Consider the following 26,060-nt stretch of genomic DNA (forward strand, 5'->3'; position numbering starts at 1 on the left):
AATTATCATTAAATATTATTAATATTTATAACCACATTGCTATGTCAAAAATAATACAACACAAATATTATATTCATATTATTAATGATACAATTATTATTCTATTCCATTCACACAATTCAGTAATTGAGGAATCAATCTAATTGATATAATTGCTTCATCAGTCTGTGTTATAGTAAACTTCTGTCAATACGTTACCACTTGGATGTCTCATTCTGTGTTTCCCATATGTTTTTATCTTAGCGTTACCTATTGACATTTTTCTTTGTTACATTTTTAATATGACTATTAAACTTCATTTAGTTTCTTAGCTTCCTTAAAGCAAAGCATTTTATTTATCCTATCTTATTTTAAAGCTATAGAAAGATGTATAGTTTTCCTTTGTTTCCCATTCTTCCATGTATTTTCATACTGCCAGCTTATGTTTTATGGAGATATGTGGTTTTTATTACTTCCTTCTTCATATCACATCAAAATGTGCTCCTCTGCATTTTTCATCTTTCCCTCAATCTTGTTTAAAAAGCTTTAACCTTTTTAAAGTATCATACACTGGTTCCATTTCCGTTAAAATGAATATGCCATTTCTGCTACTCATACCTTCTATTCTGCCTTAATCATGTTCTTTCTGCATGGCCTTGCACAGAGGAGTAAAAATATTTTTATGGAAGTCCTGGTCTTCAATTATCCATTTCTTAGTCTAAACTTTGCTCCCAGAACCAATTAGCTAGCTTTCTAGACTCAGTAATTCAGTCTTTCCCTCAATTTCAAGGTCATAGAATTGCATGTTCTCCTGGGCCTAGCTGACTGAATCAGCAGTTTTCCACAAAACACTGCTGCCTTTCTTTACCTATCAGACAAATACATAAAGTAAGGTTTCTTAAATATTAACAGAAGGTACAAAGTATCACATAGGTCCTCAACTCGCCTCCAAGTTACTTGCTAAACAGCAGGTGGAACTACTTTTGATGAAGCTTCCCCAGTTTTGCATACAGCACTGGAATTACTGGTATTACAGATACATTCACAGTCAAGAAATGCGTTACCTTATTCCATCCTTGTAAAAATTGTGGATATGAGACTCCAACATAGCTTCAAACTGCAGTAGTTGGATTTGTTAAGAAAGAAAAAACAAAATGATCAATTAACTAGCTATTATGGTGCTAGTTTAAAATGTGGTTCTGTTGCAGAGGAATATTTTACTACTATTTACTTAACCAAGGTTTTATGTTTAATGAGATGTTCTGCCTCTAGCATATACTGCATTTCCTAGGTGAGCAGGAAGTTTCATTCTACTTAAAGGATACTAACATATGTGGATGAGAAGATGGTGATTTCCAGCTTAATATAACAATTTTTTTTTTCAACATGATAAAATTCCTTCAACTTTCCCAGTGTACAGACAAACTTTAGGACTTTAATAGTGAAGTTTGTTGTCTATTCCAGGATGCAGCTTAGTTTAACATCTTTGATGACACACTTACCAAAGTTTTTGTAGGGAGGCAACTTGTTTCTGTGAATGCTGACTCTATTACCGAACTGTCTACGATGTTAAGAGGTTAGAAAAATGAAGAGGTCAGTCAAGATAGCATATGCAGAACTTCCATCACACCACCCTCTTTCTTTCTCCAGTCCTCGTAGGAAACTACTTAAAATTTCTTATACTGCCTTGCAAATTGATCTGGAACATTAAGGATTAAGTCACTCCAGTTCTCAGTAACTGATAAGCATGCAGAAACATTGCAGAGGAGACTTTGATCTCAGTAATAGGTGTTAAGCCGTGTGGGGCTTCTTAGTGTAACCTTCCCTTCCTCTTAAATGAAGGAGGGGGAAATAAGAGATCTACACTTGCTTGCCTAAGATGCTTACATGCTGGCACTGTCCCACTGTTGGGAATTCTCTACCAGTGCAGATTCCATAAAAATACACTCTTTTACAGCTTGTTGGCCACTCCGTGATTTGTTTTAGTAGTATATGTAAATGACTGTTTACATGGGTTGATAATAATAGGATAAGGGGGAATCGTCTTAAACTGAGACTTCAGGTTTAGGTTAGATATTAGGACGAAGTTCTTCACACAGAGGGTGGTGACACACTGGAACAGGTTGCCCAAGGAGGCTGTGGATGCCCCATCCCTGGAGGCATTCAAGGCCAGGCTGGATGTGGCTCTGGGCAGCCTGGTTTAGTTGGTGACATAGCAGGGGGATTGAAATTAGATGATCATTGTGGTCCTTTTCAACTCAGGCCATTCTATCATTCTACTTTAGGGAAGTATTGTCATTGGTCATCTACCTGAAAAACCATCAAGATAGATAAATGGAGCAAATTTTAGAAAACTGAAATTAAGAACTCTTGTCTTAATGTACGTGCCCAGTATGTGAGAAACTGATGAGAGTTACAGCTGTTCTTTGAGAGAATGGGATACAAATTGAGGATCATACTCAAGCCCAGATCCTAAAAAGCTACTCAGCTCAGGATACAACAGTAATTCAACTGGAAATGAATTCCAGTGAACTCACAAACTTGAAATTGCTTTCAGATCTTCCAGTCACATACAGATGCATACGCTGGGTTCAGAAGTCATCCAAAGGCTATTAGTGGCGAGCACATAAACACTGTCAATTCCAATACCATAACATTCAACCTTTATCTCCTGACTTGGTGCACTGCCACTCCTTCCCACATCCCTTTCCTATATTTGTTGTTGAAAATGATGAACAAGTCAAGAAGAGAAGGAAAGACTAATTACTACTTAAGAATTCTGCTGGAGGACAAGGAAGTACAGAGAGAGGAGTGTGCTGCACAGTTTATAGTATAAGAGGAAAAGGCAACTCCCACTGCTTTTGCTGGGAAGCCTGAATCACTGTGGGGATATTCCCTTTATAGTGGAGATGCACCTCAGGAATATCAGCCTGAAAATAAAACACAGCATTTCACTTACATTTATTATCTTAGATGATGGCACTTGTAGTGTTCTGCACCTCAGCAATGCCTGACAAATACAAGAGTGAATCAAAGGAGGATGATTATCAATTCCCTTTTCATTCCTTTTTCTCATCAGTAAAGGAAAATAATAAACAGAAGAAATAAGAATTAAATATGGATGCAGAAAACATTACTATTAAGAAAACTTTCTTGGTAGCAGTAATAATCCTATCTTCAGTAATTATCAGTTGTACTCCTGAATGATAAATAATGCATTATAGGCTCTTAAAAATCCTTCAATAATAAAATCTCCTTCTTAATCAATAAACGAGAAATTCTGTGATAACTTACAAAAGAAACACAATGAAAAAAAAAACAACAACAACTAAATGAATTGAAAGAGCAAGTAACACCACAGTTAAATTCAACCCTGATGCTAAGAGAAACAGACAAGTCTTTAAATGATAAATTTAAGCTCTGCAGCACCTATCTCAAGACAGACAGATGAAAGGAAAAAGCCAAGGAATACAGAGAGCTAACATGTCCTTAAGAAAAACAGCACATACAGGCAGCCACTCAGGTTGGCAGAATCTTTCTTCTCCCTCGTCTTAGATGTTAATAAAAATCCTGTCTTTATGGAAAATAAGAACAGTGCACATTTAGTCTACTGTGTAAATGGCTTTCTCACTAAAAAGGACAAAACAAAATTAAAAGCCCAAGGATGACTTGAGGATTTCATACATTTTCCATCTATAAATAACAAAATGATAGTCCTTACAGGATTATAAATTACACTGAGAACTGAACAGCACACGCTCTCTTATTCTGATCATTTGATCTTTCCAGGTATCACAAAGATTTTCTTTGGGCTCTCTGGGGTTTTATTCTTTGTAAGTAATACAGCTTTACAGTGTGATCTGGGTATTAGCTGACACACCAAGAAGAGAAAAAGACAGGAGATGGCTGCAAAATTACCGAACTTTTACTATCATCTCACTGAGGTCATCTTTGTTCACTAGGATTTTAGTTATTTTAGTCAGCGACAGTTAAATTATTCTCTTATTCAGAACTACACAATGCAGATAAGTCCTTTCTGTTCAGTCCTTGTTACGGTAACTCATTGGAAAAGACTGGCATTGAATTCTTAGATTACTTTGCAAGTAACTTGGTGGACAACATTCTGAATAAGATAATGAATTCTAGAATTTTCTGTAGCTTCAGATATGTAAAATCAAGCAACTGTTTTAATTATCAGAAAAAAATGTGATATTTGCAATCTATAGTATCTAATTTATGTTCTTATCACATCTGACACATCCCAGGCATCCAATTTAGATCATTAAAACTCAAGCCTGCATGCTGTGCTAGTAAAAATCTGCACCAGTGGAGGTAGCAAGCTGTTGCTGCCATTACTGCAATTGTATGATGTTGGCTTATGACGTCAGAGGCAGATGGTGGTGGTATGGCAGAAGAGGTTGAATCTTCCCATCAGTGTTCTGATACATGTTGTTGCTGTGTGACAGATGGCAGCAAAGGGACAGTCTGACACAATGGTGTTTGACATGGAAGTATGCATGGAGCAGAAGTGTGTCATAGTGTTCTTCCATGCAGACAAAAAGCCACCCATTGACATTCAACTTGCTGAACATTTATGGAGACCAAACAGTGGATATGAGCACAGCGAGGTGGTGGGTGGTGCATTTCAGCAGTGGTGACAGCAGGTCATCTCTTCTGGTGCAGATCTTTCTGAGAAGAAAGATGTTTTCATAGCTGGTGAGAACGCATAGCCAATGGTGGTGTCTATGTTTAAAAACAATGTTTTGTAGCTGAGAACTTGCTCTACCAAATTGTGTTCTTGAGCTCTTTGTATCTGTTGCAGTTTCCATGGAAATAAATAGGAGGCATTACTTGTGGAGCAAGCTATGTATATTTCCTTTACTAGAGTTCAAGCTTTCTGGTATCTGTTCTCTGAGATCTTGTATTTTGATACTGAAACTATTTACAAAATGAATACAATTGTTTATAACAAGCCTTTAAGTGTAGAAGAGTCAATTCAGGCATTTTTCCTGCAACAAAATCACTAAAGCCCAGGAACTTGCACTGAAGCACACGTGACCTTTGTAGTCCAACAGCCAGCAGTTTCTGAACTACTCACAATGAAATATTATTTGCCAAGAACAAAATTAACTCACAAGACCTCTCTATCCTAGGAAAAATGGTATTTAAAACTGAGTCATCTGATCAAGTTGTTGACAACAATGTCTATGGCAGAAGGCAGATGATCTTTAAGGTCCCTTCTAACCTAAGCCATTCTACAATTCAATGATTCAGTGACACACTTACAAACCTAAGAAGCTGAGAGTAGTAATTCTTTCCTTGCCAGTCAACTGTTCTCTACTAGAAGCAAACCATCATTACATCTGTACAGAATGGAAAGGGCTTACATAAACATTCTTAGCAGATATTTAACATTGCAATTGTTTTATTATTAATTTATTTATTAATAAATTTATTTATTAATAAATGATAGTAAGGATGCAGCTACCCTGTTTGAGAGAGTAAGAGAGTTTAATAGTATGGATGACAGACAATCCTTTCACTGTTCCAGAGTCATTTGTGAATTACTAGTACAGATCTAGCTCTCAATTTGGATTTTACTTGACTTTGGTACCTTTAGAATGCCCCAGTCTTTCAATTTATGTTTTATGTAACTTCCTAGATCAACAAACAAACAACAAAAAAGAACAATGACAACAAATAATAATTCAACATACTATTCACATGAAACTGACTTATCTGCACAGTTCTACTCTTTGAATCTTGGTAAAACTACTTGCAGTACTGGCTTTTAGTCTTTCATGTGGACCTGGATGAGGGATGAATCAGATATTGTGCCAGAATACTTCCTATTTGCTTTATTTACAGTTTGAGAGTAATAATGCTAAAGCACCCCAGATTTCCTTTTGCGTATTAAGTGGGAGTGTCTTATATGTTCCAGAAACCAGATCAGCTCTTCTCCAGTAAAGCTATGATTACTTTCTTTGTTTTCCCCATGCAATTATCTCAATTTTTTAATTATTTGAGACATTCTCCTTTGCAATCTGCTGCACTACTCCCAGGTTTTGTTGAATTTCTTCTACTTACTGTCTTACCATCTTTCTTCTCTTAAACAATCTCAGTCTTCCATGGCTCTTTTTCTCCCCTGGTCCCGATTACTATGCTCAAAATAGCTGAACAACTATACCATACTTATCTTTAGTTCTTGTCTAATGTCTCCTCTCCCTCCGTTCCTTTAAAATTTAAATTTGTTGATAATTCCAGCCCTTTTGACACATCTATCCCCATCTATAGTGTTTCTCCCAGACTCAACACTCCTGGATGACCAGAACCAGCCTTTGCTTCTTTGAGGAGCCTGTCTCTACATACATCTTTTCTCTCCTTGTTTGGCTTTTGCTCTCACTGCTTTTAAATCAAGTCTTCCTCCATCTTCCCTACAGACACCAGTAGAGGTATAGGAAAATATCTCACGGAGAGCATAGATTCTTATGGGTGAAAGGACCTCAGCTCTCATCTCCACTTCCAGACCCATACCTACTGCAGGGAAAATCGTGCTTCATCTCTGTGAGCAGAATTCACAAGACTTGCTGAAACATTTCTCTCATGTATGCTGAACTGTGATCTTATGGGTTCAAAGAAAGTTCAGAGAGATTTTCACAGGGTATGAAATGCATATTTGCTTTGGTGCCTACTGTCATTCATTTGCTGACATTTTTTTGTGCTAAGAATTCCCCTACCTTACATATAGAACAGTAAACCTGCCAGGGTTAAGGCATGCACTGTGGATATTGGCAGGTTCAGCTGACAGCAAAGCCTCAGAATGGCTCAGCCTTTGTCCCCTGGTTCCCTGCCAGGCATGGCCAGGGCCACTTTTTAACCACTTTATGGGGACAGTAGAGATGAGGGCTCCCAAAAGAGCACTGTGTTTTTCTGGGGATGAAAATTAGTTGCACAGATGCAAGCTGTGTCATGCCATTTGCCTTCAGAGCTGAGGATTAGTCTTTGCTAGCACATATGTGGCTTACTCTAAACAAATAAAGATGAAATTCAGCTGTGAAGAAGTGAATATCATCCTTATTGTCCACTTCAGAAATTATTTCTCCCTCATTGGTTTGTGTTAACAAGAGCTTGTGATAACATTTAAGTGGTCTTAATTAAATGCAGTGAATTGAATAGTAAGAAGTTCCAAAACAGTAAGCAGCAATTGTTCTCCTATACAGAATAAATTCAATGGGCATCTCACTAACTTTCTTTTGAGGAGATTACCAAGATTATGAAAGCTCCAAGTGGTGAACAAGAATGCCATCTGTTACACAGTTATAAATCTATTCCTCAGAAAAAAGTTCCTGAGTCTGTAAAAGGGAATAATCAATCATCTGAAATTGGAAAAGTTTTATCACCTTGTGACAGTTCAAAGGAAGTGAACTGTTGTGTGTGACGTGGTAGTTTCATCAGGCTGTGCAGCCTGGCAAACAATTTGACATTTCAGATGTTTCACGACATTCAAATTCATACTCTCCATATCATATTTTCACACCACAATTTGTTGCACCTGCAAAAGCAATACATTCAGACCTGGAAGAAAGCGCCAGACACAAAAATAAGGAAATGTGAGATCCCAGACAGCTCTACGGAACTATTTCTGTATTCTCACTTATCTATTAAAATCTCTCCTGTCCTCCAGAGAAAAATCTCTTGCAGTTGTATTTATAGTATCATCAGTAAGTCTTGAAACCTACAGCAAGTAAACTACAGAAAATATTCTATTCTTAAGAAAATAGTTTGTTCTTTAAGCAAGACTATGTGACTTTGAGTGACAATGGAATGAGCCCATAGTACCTCTAGAAGTTTAAACTTACACCTAACCTGGGCGACTAATTAGAATTCTGTCTACTTTAGAGTGGCTTGCATGTCTTTGGGTATTGCTGACATTAAGGAGCTTATTTGCATATCTGACAAAATGGATGCTTCCCATGTAAAGTTATACAGACAAGATCTGTGGTTTGTTATTCTTGGCTGCAATGAAGATAAGTTTTTCATGTACAAAACAATATTATTTCTTAAGTACAAAGGCTATTATATGAAAAAATTGGTTTGGGGCTTTCAGTTTTCATTTAATGGAAACACCACCAGGAATCTCAAAGAGCTGGTAGGCACAAGTACTTTTACATATTTTTCCCAGTTACTTGTTATCCTTTTTCTGGTTAGTTATACACTGGAGTAAAGTGGGACAGATGCACCAGAATCACAAATTGAACTCAGTGCAGGAGGAATTGAGAGATCTTGGCTAAGGATTCTCAATATCCCGAAAGGCTGGAAGTTCTTTACAGACATGAAGAAAATGAAAGCAGTCCCTCTGCTGGAGACAAATTATCAAAGAATGTCTGCTGTCAACCTCTCATGTGGATCTATACCAAACAAGAAAACTTCTAGAAACTTTCAAAAAAATTCTTAAAAAAAAAAATCATTTGCATGTTTTTAATTTCCAGGTGTGTCTTTCTGTAACACAAGAGTATCACAGAATCACAGAATCACAGAATCGTAGGGGTTGGAAGGGACCTCCAGAGATCATCGAGTCCAACCCCCTGCCAAAGCAGGCTCCCTACACCAGGTCACACAAGTAGGCATCCAGGCGGGTCTTGAATATCTCCAGAGAAGGAGACTCCACAACCTCCTGGGCAGCCTGTTCCAGTGCTCCGTCACCTCACCGTAAAGAAGTTCTTGCGCACATTTGTGTGGAACTTCCTATGCTGCAGTTTCTGGCCGTCTCCCCTTGTCCTGTCTCCACACACTGCTGAAACAGTCTGGCCTCACCACTCTGCCCCCCACACCTTAGATATTTATAGACCTGGATCAGGTCCCCTCTCCGTCTTCTCTTCTCAAGGCTAAACAGACCCAGTTCACTTGGCCTTTCTTCATAGGGGAGATGCTCCAGGCCCTTCGCCATCTTTGTGGCTCTCCGCTGGACTCTTTCCAAGAGATCCCTGTCTTTTTTGTACTGGGGAGCCCAGAACTGGACACAGTACTCCAGATGAGGCCTTACCAGGGCAGAGTAGAGGGGGAGGATCACCTCCCTCGACCTGCTGGCCACGCTCTTTTTAATGCACCCCGGAATGCCATTGGCCTTTTTGGCCACAAGGGCACACTGCTGGCTCATGGCCAACCTGCTGTCCACCAGGACACCCAGGTCCCTCTCTGCAGAGCTCCTCTCCAGCAGGTCATCCCCCAACCTGTACCGGTGCATGCCATTATTTCTCCCCAGATGCAAGACTCTACACTTGCTTTTGTTAAACCTCATCTGGTTTCTTACTGCCCAGCTCTCCAGCCTGTCCAGGTCTTGCTGAATGGCAGCACAGCCTTCGGGTGTGTCAGCCAATCCTCCCAACTTCGTATCATCAGCAAACTTGCTGAGGGTGGCCACTATCCCCTCATCAAGGTCACTGATGAAGATGTTGAACAGGACCGGTCCCAGCACCGACCCCTGGGGAACACCACTGGTTACAGGCCTCCAACCAGACTCTGCACCACCAACGACGACCCTCTGTGCTCTGCCAGTCAGCCAGTTCTCAACCCACCTCACTGTCCACTCATCTATCCCACATTTCCTCAGCTTTGTTATCAGGATGTCGTGGGAGACAGTATCAAATGCCTTGCTGAAATCAAGAGTAATCACTATCAAGGCCAAAATGAGTCCTGCAGAAATTCTGTTCTCATCGTAATTCATGCTTTCCAAGGAGCAGAGCTTTCAGGAAAAGTCCTTTAACATTATCTTTAATGTTGTTCTCAGGAAAAGTATTTCACGTCCTCTGTGCTGGAAGAGGCACTGTCTGTGACAGTATAAAGAAGCAGCTCTATTTAAATACATAAAAGCATATGAATTGGTGTAACCTTTTCTCTTTTTCCTGTGCTTGCTTCTACTTTTCTTAAAATACTAACTACTTCCAGGAAGAATGCCACTGTCTCTTTACAGGCATACTCCCAGTTCATACAGTAGATTTAAGTACAATGACAAAACATGTAAACACAGATAACCCCATTCTCAAGTGCAGTCCATTGTTTGCTGAGAACCTTGAAAAGTAGTGCATTAGCATTGTTAAATGATTACATACATTATATGGAGATATAATGCTCTTCTGTGAACCTTTTTTGAATAGTAAGCTGAAAATATATTGAAAAAAACCAACAACCAGAACAACAGCAATCGAACCAGACACAGAGGCTAGAGATGAAAATAAGCCCTTGTGTCTCTCCTTCTTAATTTAATTGATTCATCACAAATAGGATTTCAAAAATCTGAAAGAATAATTTGGTGTTCAATCTAGAAAGTCTTGATTGTGCTGTTTTTGATAAGACACATAACTGAACTGCAAATTTGAAATTCACTTCCCTTTTCTGCAGTGAGGTAAGCAATATGCATCCCTGTTTATACTTCCTCATGACATATTTTAAATGTCTCTCCTTTTCTGACAAATTTCTTGCATCAGACAACACAAACTGATGTGCTGCCTTTGCACTGCAGTTCTCGACATAACAGCGTTACTACACATTTTTATTTACACAGAAGAAAACAAATTCATTTAAAAATGTATTATACATAAGGAAATCATCAAAACACATGTACAGCAGAAGCCTTTTTAGGTGATGTAAACTTCAAATGTTTAGGCAGCAACTGCCTCTATGTTTCTTCAGCAGCTGTGACAAAGCAGTAATGCAAAAACACAGGAGATGAAGAACATAGCAAGGTGTATAAATACTTTTAATCAATATGCTACTTATTAAACTAACAGGAAAGATGCAAAAGTTACAAAGCACATACCTCATCTTTCCATTAGCTGTACAAATAAATGAAGTAATAAATAAACAAACAAAAGCTAGAATTGCATGTAAAGTACATACACATTCCAAAACATACTGACAGTAAGATCTCTCATTTAAAATCTATGCACCTTTTACACCTCGAAGTTGATTTTTTAATATAAAGTATATATTAACAGAAATGGAAATAAGAAGTTAATACTAAAGCCTAAGTTTACATTAAATTTGATTTACATCACTGAATCAAATATTGCAATGTGAACAATATGATTTGTATTTTGCATACTTTGCATTTTAAAGATCCTACTTTGAGGAAAACCATTTCTGTTAGGGTCAATGAACAAGCACATTACAATCTCCAGGAAGCATGTCCCTGGTTTCTAAAGTCATTTTTTGGACTAACAAGGGAAAAAGCATCCACAAAACATATGTATTATTTGTTATTTTAAACTCAGATTAGACAGATTATTTGCTGATCAGTTACTGAGAATATATGACAGGGAGCTGTTGGAGAGGGTCCAGAGGAGGGCCACGAAGATGATCAGGGGACTGGAGCACCTCCCCTGTGAGGACAGGCTGAGGGAGCTGGGCTTGTTCAGCCTGGAGAAAAGAAGGCTGTGGGGTGACCTCACTGCAGCATTTCAATACCTAAAGGGAGCCTACAGAGGGGAGAGGAATTAACTCTTTGAAAGGGTAGATAACTGCAGGATGAGGGGAAATGGCTTTAAGTTGAGGGAGGGGAGATTTAGGTTGGACGTCAGGGGGAAGTTCTTTACAGAGAGAGTGGTGAGGTGCTGGAACAGGCTGCCCAGAGAGGCTGTGGATGCCCCGTCCCTGGAGGTGTTCAAGGCCAGATTAGATGGGGCCCTGGGCAGCCTGGTCTAGCATTAAATGATAAGGTTGGTGGTCCTGCATGTGGCAGGGGGGTTGGAGATGCATGATCCTTGAGGTCCCTTCCAACCCTGGCCATTCTGTGATTCTGTGATTCTGTAATATTGCCTAATACGCCCATCAATTTATGTAGCCTGAGATTTCACCAGAGAGCCAACCCAGAAGATAAGAAAACTAGGAATATTTTATCAGGAAGCTCTAACTAACTGGTTTCTGCTACCTATACATCTGTTACAGTTTTATTTACAGTTTGGACCATAAACAATGAGCAACTGATGAGTTCCAGAGCTTTTGCATCCATTCGACATTTTATGAAAAAAGAATTAGACATGTAAGGGCTATTACCTAAACTATTCCTTGTAGATTTAAAGAAAACTACAGGTCATTCTGAAGTATGAGTCCTGATATGCTGTTAGGAAAGATTCTTTGTTGCTTATGTGCATGCTCAGATTGTTTACTACCTGCATTACACATGAAACTAGACTCTTCAAGAGAAGAACTTACCTCTTGTTATGGTGACTTCTCATGTAAATATTTCTCCAGGAAGAGAAAAAGCTGCAAATTAGACTTTTCTAAGTTCAGGTTCAGGAAAAGGCCGTGCAACTTTCTAAGTGCAATTTTCTTATGAAATTTTTCCAAATATCTAACCCAAATCTCCCCTGTTACAACTTGAAGCCATTCCTTCTTGTCCCGTCATGGTTACCTGGAGCTGAGGCAGATCTCCACCTCACCACTACTGCCTTTCAGGCAGTTGTAGAGTGCAACAAGATCACCTCTGAACCTCCTCCAGACTCAACAATCCCACTTCTGTCACAGCTAAACATAAGACTTGTGCTCCTGACTGTTCACAGCTCTGTTGCACTTCTCTGAACATGATTTAGCATCATGAACTTCACCTTGTACAAGGGCTACTCTGAAAGTACGTATTAATTGAATCAAAAAGAGAAAGCTGAATAAAATTCCTCAGAGAGTTCAAATCATCTACCAGTGTTCAAATCAATTTCAAGATGGGAAAATTGTCTTGTAAATGTTCCCATTTCATTTCAACTGTGAAATATCAAAATATGAAATCAGACATATAAAAGAGATAAAGTCTCCACAATATATTTTAAGTACAGTATATTAAATACTGAGAAGAATCCTAGTGATAAAAAGAAAAAGTGAAGTAAGCAAACTTGAGACATAGATGGAAAAAAGGGAGATAGATGGTAAAATGGGGAGATAAATTGCCAAAGAAATGTTGAATAAAGTCACAAAAAGATCAACAAGATATTGAAAGATGGAATCTTCTGATAAAGCAAAGGAGGAGAAAAGAATTTAGCTTTCTGCAGCCTTTGATTTTCTTCTTTTACAGATCTAGCCATTTATATGCTTCACTTAGTCAAGAAATCAAAGATCATAGTTTATTTCTAGGTAATTCCAATTTTGAATTCTCTTCTGAGTCAAAGTTATATTTTAGTTAGTATCTGAGCATTTCTGATACAGAAAGACAGTCATTTTAATGTTACAAATATAGCAAGCACTTTAGATGTTCTCAATATGGTTAAGGGAAAATGACCTTATCTTCCACAAACATGGCTAAGATCAGTTAACAAAACAAGTCAGCAGCTATAATTCATAGTACTATCAGTTCTGTAAATGTTTAACTAGACACAACATTAATGAAAAATATGAAAGTAAATGCTAAAAAATTAAGTATGTGATTCTTATAGCTAACCATCAAGTTATACATAGGCATATATTCACATAAACAAATGTTTATGTCTTAGTGATAATTATTTGTTTTATAGCTAATGCCAACACTTAATACATATCACACTCCACTTAATAAATGTTGAAGTTTATACTCCCCTTCACTTTCTTATACAGAAGTACTTCACTCACCACAGAAATGTAAGCAACTGTGGCATGAAATGCAGAAGCTGTTTAACAGCTTTTGGCAGGTATACAGAGAGGTTTAATGAGAAGACTGCCCCAGGTAGCCAAAGTTACAGATGAACTACATAGTGAGAATATTCTTACCCAAGCTGAAAATGTGACCAAGATATTGAATTAACTTGTTATTGAAACTGTCATGATAGTTTTATCTTGGCTTATAAAGGAAAATGTGTAATCACATTCTGTCACTGTCTAAATTGTCTGTCTCCCATCACTTTCCATCCTTCTTACAATAGTTCTTGAGCTTCTTGGTCAATTCCAACCATTCTACGGACACACAGAGGTCTTAGAAATCATATATTCCTATGAACTTTATGAAAATGCGACAGAAGACAGACGAAAGCACCGTAATGTCTCCACTGAGAAACTGCAATTGTCAAGAAGATTATCACCTCTCATCAGATACTAGAAGACCTGAAGGAGAGAAACACTTTCTAAATGCCTCTGTTGAGGAAAAACCTCAATCACCTCATTAAACATCTAAGAGAACCAACTATGAGAAATAAATTTACTTGAAAGCCAGATGAATTTAATTCCAAGTCATGAAAACAATTACAAGCTGTAAGATGTCAGGACCTGAGATTTGTATCTCAAGCAAAAGGCATTACTTTTCACAGGAAGAAATAAATCTCTCAAAACTATTCAAAGAAGAGGGCATTTTGTACGCTCAGATAATTTTCCTATGCTGTTGGATGGAGGCTTGGGTTTGTATGATACAATATATCTAGTTTTTTCTTTTCAATTGTTCTTTCAAAACTATTTACCCATACTTCAGTACATTTCTCCTTGAAACTCCTCCATACTAACAAGTCTGTCTAATTACAAATTACATACCTGTGTAATTACAAATCTACTACAGAATGGACAAATATTTTATTTTTAAATTATTATTGGGGCCTTATAATTACAACTAAAAACTAATATGCAACTTGCTTTCACCAGTGAGTTTTCAAGCAGGACAAATTTGTATGTCATTTGGCAAAGCCATAGAAGCTTAGAAAAGAGATTTTAAATGGTTCCTTCTAATACTGGGCTTAATATGGATCCTTTTATTTTTAATTTAACTCCATGCAGTGACTCTTACACAGAGAAATTTTAGGGTCATTTGTTTTTTTCATTGTATAATGGAAAGAAGGTCTGCACTTCATATGTGAATATCACATTTGTTTAGAAGATAAACAGACTTTCAGCCTAGGCAAGGTAGAATCAATTCTGAATATGCCTTGCAACCAAAGTTACCAAAATATTAACCGACTGCAAACTTTCAGGACTCTATGGCACACAGCTACTATAGTTCCCTCATTCGGATGTAGCTCTGCAGGCCAGATTTCACCTTACCAAGCACAGATAACAGCTAGAATCCCTACACAGACAGTACAGAGAGGCAGACTCTGCCAGGACGTGATTCATCACCTCCTCAAGAACATATTTAAGTTAGAATGGTAAAACCACTTGTATCTCTATAAACATAGCCTAGGTGACTGCTGTAGATGCAGTCAAATCACGTTGCTGTTGTAAGAACTTATGCGCTCATTCTGACGCATGATTAAATTTTCAGTGCTAGCACCTGGCAGAGACATCAAATATCTTCCACTAAATCATTTGATAATGAGTCAGTAACATACTGATATCAAATTGGTCATTTTCCTTCAGGCAGTGAAATCATCCAAGAGAAAACATATTTGAATCCACATTGTAAGGAGAGTTCTGTATGCATGCAGTTACACACTCCTTATTTGTTCAAGTTTGCTAGATTCAAATTCCAGTCAGTTGAAGCTTATTTTGGTAATAGTTCTTCAGACAGAAAGTTAGTATCAGGCTGTCAGATCAAAAATAAGTGTTCAGCAGAAGTAAAGAATCCACTCTTCACTGAATTGAACTTTCAGTATATAATAGATAACTGAGAGAAACTTAGAGCTACAAACATCAGAGATTTACTATTGAAAACCAGAGATTTATGTAATTTTGTATGCTCATAAGATGTTGTACAAAAACTTAAAAAGCACTAAAAGTTAGCTTCTTAATATTACACAAATGCAAGTTTATACCATGCAACTTCATATTGCATTTAGCTGCTAAAACAAATATATTCAAATTACCAGAATCAAAATTATAACTTTGTATAAAAATTAACACTTAAATTCAGGTCCAAAAACAAAGGTATGAGTAGCAACATGATTCTTAAATGAGGACAGAAAAGGCCTGGAATGCTGCACAGAAAATCAGATGGGAGGGAAATTCAATATAAAACCATATGTTACGTAAAGATCAAATAAAAAACAGCTTGATCTTAATTTGCAAACATTTTAATACTTATTAAAATAATTAGAAATTAGTTTCTTACCTTAGAGGTCTGAAACAATGTGAACTTCTGAATAAACTACAATCAGACTTTTCCCCAGAAGGATCTGACTAACTTTTCCACTACTTTCAAATCTGGGAGTGGAAGATATTTTAGGCCTGGCCAAATATCACTGGAAGAAAATTTGCTCACATGTTTGGCTGTGTTTTGCATTCCACTCTGTTGCTCTGGCGTACAGACGTGGCTAATTTTAATCTGTGACATAAGTGGCCAATTCTATTGCTAAAATGGTTGTGTGCTGACTCCAGATATGAACTGCCCCACTGTAAGATATAACCAATGCATAGTGCATACTAAAATGGCACAACCTGTTGCATCTGAGATCACAAACACCAGCTGCTTTATTAAAATCTGAGAATATGAAGTATTTCACAGAATTCAGGCATAAATACTATTAACATAGATAGCTGTTAAGAGCAAAATTATTAACAGAAAAAAACTTCTTTTTCTGCATCCTTGCGTAATATCCAACAAAACTTAGTCTTTTTTTTTTTAATAAACAATTTTAATCCTAACATTATTCTAAGTAGTATCCCTAGTGGTAATACATAAGGCCTCTTTCAAAAATACTTATGCAAGAAATACTTATGTTAAAGTTACATTATACAATTATAACAGGACATACGACATTTACATAATAAGTACATTAAGAATTATTAACCTTCTCCAAATGTTCTTGGTATTATGAAAGATTCACATAACTAATGAGAGCCTCAAACAAAATGTTTCATACACTACATATTTTACAACACTATTTTAGAAATTATGAGCCATCTTTCTTCAATGTCATTAAAGCTTCTAGTTTTCAGATGTAGAAAACAAGAATTCTAGCCCGGCACTGCTTACATTAGACTGACTATACAGTGACCTACAAACTTTCTGTTTAACCTATGATACTGTAGAATCTGTGCTGTAACTGTATGCAATTTAAAAAGTATTAAAGCATGCATATGTAAGATTTACACAATAGAAATCCAGTAAACATGCAATTGTCATCCATTTGTCGGGACAACTTTATTTCTCAAAGCACAATGTTTCCTTTTCTCTAGCTATGCACTCCCAGTGTTATCATGCTTTAGAAGATGAAGTTCCTATCAGACGTTCAACAGCTGCAGATCATAAATCTAGGGCTGGCCACAGGCTTATAAGATACTTTTTTTGCTTTTATGAACTCTGAGTCCATTAATTCTTTATGAGACTGTTTACATTATACAAATCGAGTTGTTCTTTTCTGTACGAAAGAATTAATTCACTGGTATCTGACATAAAGGGCAAAGATTCTTCATAAAGAAAGATTTATAAATATCTTTAAAAAAGCTTTTATACTTAACCTTATGGATTTATTAAAGATAAACAGGATAAAAGCATTTGTATATTTCTTTTCTTTAATTGAAATTCCACTTAAGTATTAGAGTAAGAAACCTATAAATGTCAGATACTTATGACAGGTTCAAAAAAGACATTATTCATTACTTAGGTGACTGAGTGCTCATGTGCAGCAACTTTCTGCAAAATTCTTTGTGCATTCCTAGGGATAAGCTGAGGACCCCAGGAAACTGGATGGAAGACCAAAACAAAAGTGATATTTTGACTGCACTTTAATACGTTTGCTTTTGGCATAGATGTTATTTGATTTCTCAGTTTATATAAAAGAAGTCTAACATAGTGCTCAGCCACAGAAAGAGATTAGATAATATCACACGGTAGTTTTCTTTATAGACAGAACTTTTGTGTTATTTTCCATGTCTATTATCGCTCTTCGTATACCTGCAAAGTAAAAACACATAAAATAAAAAGAACAAATAAATACCTCAGTTAGTATCTTCTGAAGTTCTCATGAAGTAGGACTGGAGCAAGAGCAACTGTCAGTGAGCTCTGTATCATCTGAAGGCGGCTGTCTTCCTATTTAAATGTAAAAAATGGAAAGAGAAAGGAAAAATTTTCAGGAATATGTGGGAATGAACAAAATAAATTCCTGAATTGCCCTCCTGAGTACTTTAATTGACAATATTGTAAAAGAGGTGGCCAAAACACACTGAGATTGACATTATAGTACACACAAAAATGAAACACTGGACACCCAAGCCCTGTTTGGACTGCACATGTACGTCAGTATTGTTTACAGTGAATGGAATAAAAATTTTTGTCCAAAATATATATGAAAAATAATGAAAAGACTTCTGTTGGAATATTAAAGTTCCATTTACTATTAGAATGCATTAGCGTAATAACAATTACTTCAGACATGGAGTCTCGTTTCATCTGTATGAAAACTAGGTCTTCCTCTCACTCAAGTGGTTATTGTCCCAGACCAAGAATCCTAATGTCCTGTCTCTCACCAGCAGCTGCCAACACCCTTTTCATCTGGATTTTGATAATCAGTGGCTGAAAACATAGTTCTGGAGAGGCTGGGTTAGATTCTGGAACATTCTGGAAATGTTTAGCTAGTTAAACCAAATGTACTCCACATTGTCAGGACCTCCTCCTGCCAGTACTTGCCTAACCAGAGGAAAAAATGGATAGAGGATTCAGAGGCTGTGTTCTATGCTCTAAGAAATTATAAACACCTGTATATTCAGGTTTATAACAAAAACAGAATTATTTATTAATTTCAAGAAGTACTTGAAAATGTGTGCCATTCAAAAAAAATGGAAAAAGATACAGAAATTGTGGTTTGAGTATTCTGCCATCAAAATACACCATTTTTTTTCATACAGATAGTTTACAAGTAGTTATGCATATACGTACAAGTTTTCAATATCTCCTCAAAGCACAAGACAACGAAATGGTGGAGAAGACAGTGACTATCAGCTTAATCAATCCATCCAATGAAAAGACAAACTAAATGGAAATTCATACATCCATAAAAGCCCTTTGGTCCTACGTGTATCAACTTCTCAAACTTATTCAAATAATTTCCAGGTCTCTGACATGTTTAAAGAACATAATAATAGCAACTTAGGGCAAAAGGACAGTCTAGTCTCTCTGGAAAATAGAGTTTATTTCAGTAACAAGAACCAAACAATAATTTTACAGTTACTCGTTATAAAACAAATTAGCTTCATTGAATTATCTAGGCTAGATTTTTTCTGACTACTTGTTGCAGGGAGGTGTCTGTCCATAAGGTTTTATATACTTTAGTCAGAAAACAGATCATCTGTGTAGTCAGAAGAGTATCTGGCTACTACTGCCCTTACTCCATTTGCAGTAGCTTTCTCCTTGTGGCCTAAATCTTGCCAATGTCATTAACACTCCCTTCTCACAAGAAAACAAGATATCCCAGCTCTCTTCTATTCCCAAAATTGCACTGCAACAGATATCCCTCTTCATAATTATTAATGAAGTAAACTGAGAATAGAAGCCCTCTACTGCTGAACAACTGTGATTATATGACAAACAAAAAAACGGAAAGGACTTATTTCTAAATATCCAACTGCCCAGCATGTCAGAACACAGCAGGTCCTTGTGTCTGGTTTCTGTGAAATGTTTTCATACATGAACATGAACAGCTGGCTGTGGGGCTGTTCCCAATCATCCTATCAGTATTTCAATTTCTGCTTCAGCTGTTATCTTCTAACTCGTTGCTACCACACGCCTCTATCAAGCAGATTCAAACTGACAGAGGGTTAGTTTTGTTGTTTGGTGGTTTTGGTGGATTTTTTTGTTTGTTGGTTTTGTGAAGTCGTATCTTCTAATTGGATTGCATCTTCACACATTTTTATTAAATAGCTCCTTTACTTCTGTGAATTTAACTCTGCATGAGCCCTTAAAGAGGTTAAATTGTGAGGCAACAAGAGCTGCCCATACACGTAGTACTCACTGCAGGATGAGCCTGACAGGTGAACTGGAATAGATCTAAGATAAGACAATGAAGTTTTTTTTAAAAAGCAAATAATTAAGCTTACCATTGTAGACTCTTTTAAAGGTGCAAGCTGGGGAGGGCAAGACTAATTTGCCCTCTGAAGCTTAGGTGTCAACTAGAAGATAGATGGAGGGATGCTGCTATAGTAGTACCCTAAAGACTTAACTAAATACTGCAGAGAAAAAAAGAAAAAAAAAAAAACCCAAGAAAAAAACAATCTTAAATGTCCAAGCAGATTTGGAAAGATTTTGCCCTATTACAAAGTTCAGATAATGCTTCTATTGTATGAAGTATGAAATGCAACTACTGTTGGCTTTCGGAAGGTAACTGCTAGCTTTTTCTGAAGAAGAAAACCAGAAATGCGTACTTGGATTTCAGTGGAATTCTTCACTATTCTGTACAGGACAGTGGAGTAAAGCCCTTTTTAATGAGTTCATTCTTCTCTGCATTAGGATTTTTATTTCAGTGTGTGATGTGCTGAGCACCCACTCACAGCTCCATTAAGAAGGATCCAACTGCCATTAAGAAGGATCTAGACAGGTTGGGAAGGTGGGTCTGTGTGAACCTTATGCAGTTCAACAAGGTCATGTGCAACGTCCCATACCTGTGTCAGTGAAATCCTAAGCATGACTGTATGATGAGTGGACTGGGAGCAGCCCTGGGAAGGACTCGGGTATCAGTTGATAAGAAACTCAACATTGCCTAGCAATATGTGCTTACAGCTGGGAAAGCCAATTGTATCCTGAGCTGCATAGTGAATGGAGCTGCATAGTGAATGGAGGTGATTGTCCTCTCCCCTTTTGAGGACTCATCTGGTGCACTGTGTTCAGATCTGGGGCCACAGCACAAGAAGGACGTGGCACTGTTGGAGTGGTTCCAGAGGAGACCACAAAGTAATCAGAGAGCTGGAGCATCTCTCCTAATAAGAAAGGCTGAGGGAGTTGGGCTTGTTCAGCCTAGACAAGGCTCTGGGCAGAACTCATTTTGGCCTTCTAGTACTTAAAGATGGCTTGCAGGAAAGCTGCAGCTCTTTATCCAGGAATGCGGTATTAGGACAAGGGATAATGGTTTTTAACTAAAAGAGGGGAGATTTAGATTAAATAATAGAGGGAAATTCTTTACTCAGACAGTGGTGAGGCACTGGAACAGACTGCCCAAAGAAGCTGTGGGTGCCCCATCCCTGGAAGTGTTTGAGGCAAGGTTGAATGGGGACCTGGGCAACCTCATCTAGTGACCGATTCGGTGGCTGGCAACTCTGCACAAGGCAGTGTGATTGCAACTGGATGGCCTTTAAGTTCCCTTCCAACTCAAAACCATTCTGTGGTTCTATAATTAATTCCATGGTAGAACAGGTTTAACAGGCCTTGGAACATGTGCATCTGCAGCCATATCATCATATTGCAAAAAACATGTAGTGTAAGTAAGTGATGACTTCTTGTGCTGAACTACAGTTCAGAATCCCAGAATGATGCCCTTACTCCAGACCCTCTGGATCAATACTGTCATTATCAGGCAGACAATGGAAGCTCATCATTCAGCTGAGAATTTTTTACCCCTTCTGAGGTTCTAGGAAGACAAAAAGACCAATAGGAAAGGAGAACAGAGAAATAACGTTTCTCATCAACTACCATAATAAGAGCAATCTGTGCTCTCACCTTCTGTGGAAGAAATGCAAACAGCCCTAAAGGAGTGAGAATAGAACAGTACAGCAAAACATTTTTAAAGAATCTGTTTTGAAGACTTGAACTTGTATAAAAGTAGAGCCTCAGTGCCAAAGATCAAGACACAGCCCTTGAACCAGCAGATCTTTTTTGAGCTACCATTCACTACCAGACAGTAAAATAACAATTATTGATGTCAACAATGTACCTTAACAATCTGTTGGACCTACTGAGATTCTAGCTTTCCCAAACTGCAAGCAGAAAAATAAGACACATGAGAAATGTATTTAATTAGAAACTTGCCATCTGGCATAAGCAAGCAAATTATAAGTGTAGCCTTTTTAATACAGAAGAAGTTATAATCAACTGGGGAATAGACCATAAGCTATTTCTTGTATGATTGAAATGCATAAGTTAGGTATGGGGATACTGTAATTATCAAGTATTTTGAAGCATTATTCATGAGGCCAAGCTGTGGGTAACCACAGCATGTGGAATAGCCACAGTAAAACTGCTGATTTGAAATTGATAGATATAAATCAGTAATTTTGGCAGCCTTTGAGAATTTGACACTCTATTAAGTAAAGTCAGAATATACTTGGAAAATAAATAGCTAAATGAGATTGAGCAAGAAGTAAAAGCATGTATAACATTTTTTTTTAAGTGCTATTTGGAGCAATATTTACTATAATTACACATCCCATTCTGACAGATTATTTTGAAAAATAAATAAATAAATAAATACAAAGTACAGAATGGGCAACAAAATGCAGTAGGCTCCACTCAGCTGTCATTATTGTACTGAACAAGAGATAACTCGCTTAATTTTAGTAATAAACAGCAGTAGCATATGATCAAGTCTCTTCTTGGTGAACTTGTGATTTGTAATAGTTTCAGAATTACTGGTCAAAGAAACAGAAGTTATGGTTAAAAGTCCAAGCCACATACCAGCCCCTTTACCAGGAAACAAATTCCAGAGACTCACCAACCCTTTCCTAAAATAAAGATGTCTCACAGCCTCTGAGTTACTGTTTCTTTCTTTTTTTTTTTTTTTTAATTCTTCAAAGCAGATAAGCATCAGACTCAGTATAAAAGGGAATTGTCCCAAACAGAATGGTCTACAGTAAAATGACCTGCAGTATCCAATTTATCCAAGACTTACAGCCCTCTGTAATATTTGTAGCAGTTACTAAAGAAGTATTTTTGATGTATCCTTCTCCTTCCACTGTAATGTGTAATATGTATCCTAGGGACCTGATACAACTGGCTGATGTGGTTGGCAAGCCACTCCATCATATGCCATGGCTGTCAGGTTAAGCCACCAATGACTGCAAAATGGGAAACATCACTTCCATGATTCTATGATTCTATGATTCACCCTAAAGTAGACAGGGGTCGGTGCTGGGGCCTGTCCTCTTCAATATCTTTATTGATGACCTGGATGAGGGCATTGAGTGCACCCTCAGTAAATTCGCAGATGACACCAAATTGGCTGGAAGTGTGGATCTACCTGGGGGTAGCGAGGCCATACAGAGGGATCTGGACATGCTGGAGAGCTGGGCTGAAGCCAATGGGATGAGGTTCAACAAGACCAAATGCCGGGTCCTGCATTTTGGCTACAACAACCCCAGGCGACGCTACAGGCTTGGGGCGGAGTGGCTGGAAGTCTGCGTAGAGGAAATGGACCTGGGGGTATTGATTGATGCGTGGCTGAACATGAGCCAGCAGTGTGCCTGGGTGGCCAAGAAGCCAATGGCATCCTGGCTTGCATCAGAAACTGTGTTGCCAGCAGGAACAGGGCAGTGATTGTTCCCCTGTACTCAGCTCTGGTGAGGCAGCACCTCGAGTACTGTGTCCAGTTTTGGGCCCCTCACTGCAAGGAAGACATTGAGGCCCTGGAACATGTTCAAAGAAGGGTGACAAAGCTGGTGAGGGGTCTGGAGCACAGGCCTTATGAGGAGCGGCTGAAGGAGCTGGGATTGTTCAGTCTGGAGAAGAGGAGGCTCAGGGGAGACCTCATTGCTCTCTGTAACTACCTGAAGGGAGGTTGTAGCGAGCTGGGGGTCGGCCTCTTCTCCCGTGTCATTAGTGATAGGACCAGAGGGAATGGTTTCAAGCTACGGCAGGGGAGATTCAAGCTGGACATTAGGAAGTATTACTTTTCAAAAAGGGTGGTCAGGCACTGGAATGGACTGCCCAGGGAGGTGGTGGAGTCACCGACCCTGGGGGTGTTCAAGGAAAGACTGGATGTGGTGTTGAGGGACATGGTTTAGGAGCTATTGGTAATAGGTGAACAGTTGGACTGGATGATCTTTTAGGTCTTTTCCAACCTTGGTGATTCTATGATTCTATGACTCTATGATTTTTAAGAAAGGGAGAAAAGAAGATTGAGGAAACTACAGTTTGGTCAGCCTCTGTGCCTGGGAAGATATTGGAGCAGATTCTCCTGAAAGAGATGTTAAGGCACATGTGAGATAAAGAGATGATCTGATACAGCCACCATGACTTCACCATCATATCTGAACAGTCTGGTGCCCTTCTATGACAGATTGGCAGTGCTGTGGAACAAACGAACAGCAACTGATGTCATCTACCTGGACTTGTGCAAGGGCTATAACATGGTGCTATACCCTATCCTTCAAATTTGGAAAGATATGAAGGGTGGACTATTCAGTGGATAAAGAATTGGCTGGATGGTCACAGCCATAGTGTTGTGTAAAATGGCTCACTGGGAGAGGCCCTGAATAGAAGGAAAGTGGGTTCTGGTGGGATGAAAAATTGAGCCAGTAGTGTGAGTCTGTGACCTGTACGGTGATTGTTCCCCCTCTACTCTGTCCTTGTGAGACCTCATCAAGAGTACTGTGTACAGCCCACGGAAAGATATGGAGCTGTTGGAATGGGTCCCGAAGAGAGTCATGATGATGATGAAAAGGCTGAAGCACCTCTCCTATGAAGACAGGTTCAGTGAGCTTCTCAGCCTGGAGAAAGCTCTGGGGAGAACTCATTGTGGCCTTCCAGTACATAAGGTGAGCTTATAAAAAGAAGGAAGACAGATTTTTTACATGGAGTGTAAAAAGATACAGATAGTGATAGCACAAGGGGGAATGGTTTTATACTAAAAGTGGGGAGATTTAGATTAGATGTTCGGGAAAAATACTTTGCTCAGAAGGTGGTGCAATTCTTAAGACTCTATCTGCTGGTGGCTCTTTTGCTTTTCTCCGCATCTCTATCCTGCTTTCAGAGACTTCCTCAAAGCTAACCCCTCACAACAATGATCTTTCTCTTTTTTTCTGCAATCAACACTCTGGTATCTTGGAATATTGCTTACATCTACCACGTGACTTTACGGAGTGCTAATTTAGCACTCTGGACCCATATATTTAATCCCCAGTCCATGATGTCTGAGTTAACATCAAGGAGAATGGTCACAGTTGTCTTTTTGAATCTTATTCCTCTTTGAGTTTTGAGGAAGTGAGAAGAAGGGAAAATGAAAATTAAAAGGAAGAAATCTGTACCAACTGACTCCAGCCAAGCTGTCAGTCTGTCTTTGCTTCGTGACACAAAGGTTTGTCTCAGCACTTCCTTGTCAGTGATTGCTATGCTCCCTGAAGCACCAGTGCACAATCCAGCGTACTTCCTTTGTGAGAAGCTTAGACAGTTTATGGGTGGGAACAGATAGCATTCATCAGCACTTCAATTACCTATCACCTCAAAAGCTTGAATTTTCCTGATATAACAGTGCTGTGGCACAGCAACCCTACTTCGGTTCAGTTTCCTTTCTCACTTCAATCTCTACACTTTAATCATACAGACATAGATCAGGACACAATCATCTACATGAAATGCTCTGCACTAAGCATTGTAGGTAGATATTGTAACATGGGTTTTAAAGAAACATACAATCAATTTCTATCTAGCTAGGTTATATCCCCTTTCTGTCTTTTTTTTTTTTTTTTTTTTTTGAAAAGTAATTTTTGACATCTCCTACAATTCAAACTACTCTGTTAAAAAATAAAAACAAAAAGCAACAACTACCAAGTATGTTTATCCATACTACATGTAGATACTTTACGCTCTAGTAAACTCTCACTAGTCCAGGTGACGGATGCCATAAGTATTATACATCACACACAAATAACTTGATAATTTTAAAACTGATTAGAGAGCTTTATTACTCCAAGTTACTGACAATGACGAATCAGTTTCCCAAGCTACAGACTTGCAGAGACATATACATGATTTAGAACACACCTTTTTTATACTTCCTAGGCTACAGTGAGATGACTAGCAAATAAATGTAAGGAAAAAAAAAATCATGTAACTGTAATATATTTAGTTATCTGGTCTTGTTTAGTCTATATGAAGCCAGCCAATTTTTTCAGAAGATACATGATGTATTAGTATCATTTCATGTGTTTTAACAGTGCTTTTTGTTTGTTTTGTGCTATTATTTCTACTTGCTGTATATTTAAGTACCTTAGGTAGATTTCTTTATTATTTAGAACAATGATTTCCATATGGTCTATACATTTTTAATACATAATTGTGCTCT

At 38.1% G+C, this 26,060-nt stretch overlaps 1 protein-coding gene across 6 annotated transcripts in view; it reads right to left on the minus strand.

Annotated features, from left to right (window-relative positions):
* Positions 1-26,060, minus strand: part of SGCG (sarcoglycan gamma) — a 116,075-nt gene that overhangs the window by 67,515 nt on the left and 22,500 nt on the right. For 4 of the 6 annotated variants that reach the window (XM_031615752.2, XM_031615751.2, XM_090133819.1 and 1 more), the window contains exon 2: positions 17,796-17,887. The gene's annotated coding sequence lies outside the window, so the exon portion shown is untranslated. Of the gene's footprint in view, positions 1-15,967; positions 16,057-17,795; positions 17,888-26,060 lie in introns of those variants that run through there. The other 2 variants (XM_090133820.1, XM_090133821.1) reach the window with 2 other exon arrangements.

Source organism: Phasianus colchicus, chromosome 1 (assembly GCF_987193195.1).
Source record: "Phasianus colchicus chromosome 1, bPhaCol1.hap1.1, whole genome shotgun sequence".
Lineage (NCBI taxonomy): Eukaryota > Metazoa > Chordata > Aves > Galliformes > Phasianidae > Phasianus > Phasianus colchicus.